This window comes from Ixodes scapularis, unplaced genomic scaffold (genome assembly GCF_016920785.2).
Source record: "Ixodes scapularis isolate PalLabHiFi unplaced genomic scaffold, ASM1692078v2 PGA_scaffold1__304_contigs__length_218370807, whole genome shotgun sequence".
Taxonomy (NCBI): domain Eukaryota; kingdom Metazoa; phylum Arthropoda; class Arachnida; order Ixodida; family Ixodidae; genus Ixodes; species Ixodes scapularis.
In genome coordinates this window covers 189,565,040-189,571,982 of record NW_024609846.1, presented here as the reverse complement: position 1 = coordinate 189,571,982, position 6,943 = coordinate 189,565,040, and positions in this window count along the sequence as shown.

Genomic DNA, 6,943 nt, shown 5'->3' with positions numbered 1-6,943 from the left:
CGAATATGATGGCGCGGACCCTCACTTGCTCCGCTAGTTCATGTTTTATGAACGATCCATTAAAGATAACACGGTTCCAATGTAGCAGTTTTGTTAAGATGATGTCGGAGCAGAATCTAACGATCCACTTTTTTGATATTTGCACTACTTTGTTTTTTTCATCCCTCCAAATATTGCCCTAAAATTGACATTTTTTAGCACAAATATGTTTTTAATGACAAGCGCTAGGGCAATGAAAGTACCTACAGATGTAGTGCTTATACTTGGTAATATGCAGAAAAAAATTTAATGTTGTGTAAACATTTTTTGTTTAGATATTTTATATCAAACGTAGCACTTTTTTGTGCTTCGAGTCACGGTAGTTCAAATGCCGCTGAAAAAATAATTAAACTATGATAAAATCTTTTATAACATTTAGAGCTACAATGGTTGCCCAAGAGGTGGACGATGGCTTTTTTTCATTTTCCAAGTCATAACGCTCCAGGAGCCCTTCGAACTTACCTGTTTTTGACGCATATCTGTTTTGGACATCAAACAGATTTATTGGCATTTAATAACATTTATTGTTTGGAATAGATATACACTGAGATGTATTAAATTTTCACAATGATCTTGATTTGGTTTCTTAATAGGTGTAGAGCTTAGCTAATTTTAAAAACAATTAAAAACTGTTTGGGTGTTTTGTTGCGCTACCTTGCGGATGGCAGACAAACCGCTGATTTCTAGTGTTCAAAAAATTTCCGAGGGCGGCGTTGGCATCTGTATCATCATCAATCTCCGTGTCTTTTTACCTTCACATTTAAAAAATGTATTGGAAGATTTACTATCGATAAATGAATGGTTTAAGCATTGAGTCAGGCTAATAAATCCAAGACAAATAATTACACAAGCGTAGCGTGATATAATGCGTTCATTATTCGATATGATTGAAATCAATAAACAATAAAGACGAAGAGGAAAATAATACGCCCGAGTTCACTTTATGCCTAGAGTCACTACATGAGCTTTAAAGTATCGGCACTCAGTTCCCCAAAATCGGTTTGGGCGCCGCCATTTTGGGTCTTGCTCAGAGCAAACGCAACTGCCGGTCATCATGATCCAAAAGTACGACTTCCTCAGCATTAGATGCGGTGCTAGGAAGCTGATGCAATATTGAAATCCTCTGTCGCGGGTTGTTTAAACATTTGTGAGGGACGGAAAGGCGTTTCCTGTGATTTTAGATAAAGCTCCATATAACTGGCAACCATGATTTTAAGCCACAATTTTAAGCCAAGTGTCGTTACTCGGAACCGCAGCTAATTTACTGGCACAAGCGGGAACAATGAAGAAGAGGCAGGTGTCAAAAGGTAGTGGCTTGTGGAATCCACGGGGCTTACGTCATGGCCCCTCCAAGTATTACAAGCCTCTTGAACAAGAGCATGAATAGTGTCATTAAATAAGCTACGCTTCAGAGTAGCGACACTTGGCCTTATTGTGGCTTAAAATCATAGTTGCCAGTTATTTGAATCTTTATCTGAAATCACAAGAAACGCTTTTCCGTCCTCCACTTTAAACAGTTTTCGACAAAGCAAAGCAACATTACATGAGCTTCCTAACACCGAATCTAATGCTGAGGACGTCGCACTTTTGAATCATGACGATCGGCAGTTGCGCCTGCTCTGCACAAGCAATACAATGGCGGCGTTCGCAACACTGTCGGGGAAGAGAGTGCCGATACTCTAAGTGCAGCTCATTTATTGGCTCTAGTTCCCGCGAAACTCCTTTTCTCTGACTGAAACTGAAAGTAAATATGAAGAATACACCATCATTATAGCTTATTTAGTTATAACAAAATACACATAATGAGAGGAGGAAGCGGGCGGGTAGGAGAAACGCGGGTTTTATGTGCGACCGTTCTAACCGCCTCAAAAGAAAGAGCGCACGAGCTTGCGCTTGTTTAAAAAAAAAAAAAATGCACCAAAAGAAAAGATGCGGCACGCTGTGTTCTTTGTTATTATGCGTCTAATTGCAAATTGTTGTGTGTATGTTTATACAGCCGGAAGTTAGTCTGCCTTAGTGGGCGTCTGGTGTCTCAGCTGTAGATGAACAATTTAGCCAGTGCGGTACAGCCGCAAACCTGGGGTCTTTAACGTGCACCACGCAGTAGTGATACACGACCGCACGCCGGTACGATGCTCTTCCAGATCGAAACGGGCAGGGGCGGGGTGGCTTCTGCAGCGCGAGCTTTCGCTCCAAGTGCTCCGAGCTGGTGTGCGCTAGACCATGCACTCGGCCACCGAACCCCCCCCCCCCCCCCCCTTCTTGTGCGTCTAATTTATATACAGGTATAAGTATTTGAAGATCGACGACGGACGTCGATCGTCTCGAGGTAATGTAACGTAATAACAATGTATAAATAATAAACTTGTTGAAGGACTGAACGACTAAATTTTTCAATTCTTGGATTGTAATATGGCGGTAGCCTATTGTACTTACTGTTGATGAAGAGCAATATGAGGTGACGAGGTAATTATTAATTGATGAGGCTCCATAAGGACGACGACATTAGTGGGTGTCGAACCACAACGTACAGTGCCAGACTTGTTTCAAGTATCGTGTACCCAAAGACTTTCTTCACCCGCAACAGTATAAGGTAGAATCATTGAGGATGCTGCTTTACAACTGTACGTTGAACAGGAAAGCTGCACTGTGCAGAAGTGCGGCGTATTCGTTAATATGAGGGACGGATCTCTAGCAGCATTTCCTGATTGACTACTTGGAACAAATGGCCTCGTTGACGTAAAGTGTCCCCGTTCCAGAAGATTCCTGAAGCAAACTTAAACCGCAAAGGAGTATGAGGCGAAAAATAAGAAAAAGGAGCCTGGTGTGAAAGGTCCATATCACCACTATAGCTTCTACTATCTAATACAAGGGCAGTTAAACAATACACAAAGAGAGTTTTGTGATTTAGTTATATTTACACTGAAGGTCATTGATATCCAACGTATTCAGAGAGATGACACCTCCTGGTCAATCAACATAGAGCCTTTTCTACTCAAGTTTAACATGGAAGGCCCCACTTCCGCTGAAATTCCTCACGTAGACGAGTTGTCCGACCGATTAAACTGCCATTACTCTCTATCTGGGAATCTCTCGATCTTTGTTCGTAGGCTACAGTAATATGAGATCGAGGGGTGTGGCTCTTCGTCCGCCGAATATTGCTTCGGCGGGTTTTTTTTCGTGTAAGGTGAGACCGTCGCGTGCTGCCGGAACAAGAACCTGGCGATTCCTCACTGAACTGCTTCTTCCGTAAGCTTCAAAAGGGCTTTTTTTCGTTTCGCACATCATCTGCGCTGCTTGCCCGTTAGTTGCAGGATGGTATGGTGCACTAATGTGACGCCTCATGCCGTTTTTTTTTTTCTTCAAAAACTTGTTTATTTTATTTGAAGCAAAATTTTGCGCGTTATTAGAGAGAAGTATTTTCGGTAGGGCAAAAGTAGGTAAAAGAGACCGTAGAACGTCAATGACGTGTTTGGAGGTCGTGGCAGGCATCGTGTAAACTTCCAGCCACTTATAGCACGCATCGCCCATGACTCCGTAGATGGATACGTTTCGCCACCCACCGACTGAATAGTGTATCTTTTTCAGTTACTGTTCATGATGGCGTTGGATTCCAGGAAGACTTCGAGTCTTTCCACAAAGTTAGCCCAGGTGCCAGGACTTTTGTAGAAAGCGGCAAGTGTTCGAAACGTCGACAACGTTGGTAGCCACGTGTTGTGCTTGACACTGGACACTTACCATTCGCTGAGAATAAACTTGCTTGTTCGTCTGCATGAGTAGTCCGATATCAGGGCCGGCTTGCTAGAAGTAGTGTCTCAGTTGAGACTGCTCAAAGAAAGCGCTGCCAAGGCTCGGGCGCGCGAGCGTCTGAGACTCGGCTTAAGCTCGAGCGCTAGCCTTGACAGCGCTTTCTTTGAGCAGTCTCAACTGAGACTCTGCTTCGAGCAAGCCGGCACAGGTCATCACCGCAACACCATCTCCCGACAAAACTGGTCTTCATTGTTCGCATGTCCATAGTTAGCAATCACGTCAACTTATAAATTCCCAAACGCTCGTAACTTGCTGTGGCTAAACGCCGTTCATTCATAGCGTCTTCATTGCAAATAAACGTCTTCCTATTTCTTCTGATGGTTTTCCTAAGCTGTACTTACAACATTAAGTGTGTCGGTACTTCCGAAAATATTGCAACTGCGTTTGTTTTTTGGGAACTATAATGTAACAACCTTTACAATATTTTCCGGACCCCGTGAAACACAATATTTCGTGACGTTATTTTAGTCGTCATTAAAATGGTGAGGTAAGTACCGTAAATCGCGAAGCAGTTTACTTGACGTCCGCTTCCACTGGTTGAGTCTACTGAGCGTGCATTCCTGCAGAGGAAATTTTCATTGATAGAATATTGACACGTCAATCAACATTTGATTCCTTCTTGATAAGATTTATTGCGAAAGCCCGTTACAACCGCCGAACCGTATGTCCCTATATCAGAGAACAATTTATACCCAGCCTGACATTCTCGCATACATCCGTTTGCTGGGCCACGCTACTTGAGCTAGCTGAGCACAGCTGGCAGCGGCTCGAGCAAGGCCACGAGGGGAACGTGATGGTGCTCGAGCCATCCCACTGTGAACCATTGTTTCGGCCACCCCACGGGTGCGTGTCGCCATCTATTGGTTGAACTAACGCCTTGTTCAAGATGGCTGCCGTGGGACCGCAGCCTTAAGTAGGCATCGTGATAGTCATAATTTTCAATGACCCGATTTTAATCATATCTAAAAATTAATTCATTAAAATTACTTGTATTCATTATGGATATTTGGTTTTGTCGTTCTAATTGTCCAGCAATTAAACTAGGCGTATATTCGACATGCCTCGAAGTAGTGGTCTGCCAATTAATGTTTGATAACGGCTGATAACATAGAAACCCCAGAGTTCCCGACCTTTATATGATCGATACAAGAACTAACCATTTGATCGGACAAGTACTCTTCTCTAGTAGGCGTCTGAATTACGCTGTCAATACCATAGCTTGCAAGAATATTTAAATAATCGCGGACGGCGCTTTGAAAGGCTTTAGTAAATCGATGTTCATGTCACCAACAATAAAAAGCTTATCGGTAGGCACCATAGTTTCTAAACTCGCGCTTAGCTCATCTAAAAAGTTACGCACATTTTTCGACGGTGGCCTATAAACTGCCGGAAGAGATACTGTGACAAGCATGTAGCGCCCTCTCCCATCCACCCGTCGGTGGCCGCCAGGCTCGGCGGGCAATACTGGTCACCGCGCCAATAAACGCCGTGGAGCGTACGTCGCCCCGGTCAGTCATCGTCCACCCTCACAACCAGGTAACGTGTCGTCTCTTCTCGGCGGGTGCTTCGGCCCCCTTTCGCCCACGTTCTAGAAGGATCGTGACGCTGGCGACGAGGAACCGTGGCACTGGAGACCACCAACATGCACGGTTCGGCCCACGCCGCCGAGAGATTCGGAACACCGCCACCCGCTCCTGTCGCCATGCCGTTGTACGGGAGGCTCGAGCCGTTCGAGGGAGATGGGTCCGCCTGGCCAGTCTACGAAGAACAAGTCCACGTGTTCTTCCGGGCAAGCGACACGCCCGAGGCGAAACAGCGGGACATCTTCTTGGCCAGCTGCGGGATCCGCGTCTTCAGTCTCCCGCTCGACCTCCTCAAACCGGCCACGCCGCACGTCAAAACGCTGGGTGAGCTGCTCGCCACGCTGCGCTCGTACTTCAGCCCGGCACCGTCCACGCTCATGGAGCGGATCCGCTTCAACAACCGGAGCCGCCGGGACGGGGAGACCGTCCGGCAGTTCGTTGCTGCGCTACGACGGTTAGCGAACACCTGCGCCTTCGGCGACCAGTTGGACTCGCTACTCCGGGACCGGTTTGTCTGCGGCATCAACAACCCCGCCATGCAGACACCACTTCTGGAGCTCCCGGACCCCTCGCTGGACGACGCGGTGAAGGCAACGCAGGCTATGGAAGCAGCAGCTAAAAACGTTAGCGAGATTGCGCGTGCGGCCGGCTCACCGCCGAAGGAAGCAGCGGAAGCAATGGTGAACAAGATGGCGGCAAGGAGCGGTGCCTGCAGCCGCTGCGGTGCTGCCCACTCCCCTCACAGTGCCAGTTCGTTCAAGCACAATGTTTTCACGTGCGGGTGAACTGGGCACCTCGCGCGTGTCTGCCGAGGGTGAAGGACGAGCGGCGGCCAGCAGCAGCAGCAACCTGGTTCAAGCTCGTGTTCCAGCCAAGCCCGCGGCCAGGGTGGCCGCCGCAAGAGAACGCGGCGCGGACAAGCGGCACCCATGAAGGACGGGGTCACACAGGAGCTGCAACGGCTGCAACGAGAGGGTATCCTGGTGCCCGTGGAGACCACAGAGTGGGCCGCACCAATTGTCCCAGTCCTCAAGCGAGACGGCCGCGTCATGATCTGGGGGACTTCAAGGTCACCATCAACCCCGTCGCCACCGTCGAGAAGTACCCGCTGCCTCGGATAGAAGATCTCTGGTCAGCTCTGTCCGGAGGAAAGAAGTTCTCCAAGTTCGACCTTCGAGATGCCTATCAGCAGCTGGTGCTCCAGGATGCCACCCGGAAGTATGTCACCATTTCGACAATCATGGGACTCTTCCAGTACACGCGCCTTCCGTTCGGCGTGGCCTCGGCCCCAGCCATCTTCCAGAGGGAGATGGACAGCCTCTTCAGGAGCATGAGGCACGTGGCGGTGTACTTGGACGACATCCTGGTTACCGGTACCGACGACGGGAACCACCTGCAGAACCTGCGCAAAGTCCTGACACGATTGCAGGACGCCGGTCTCAAGCTGAGGCTGGACAAGTGCGTGTTCCAGACCCCCAGTGTGGAGTACCTGGGACACAACATCTCCCAGG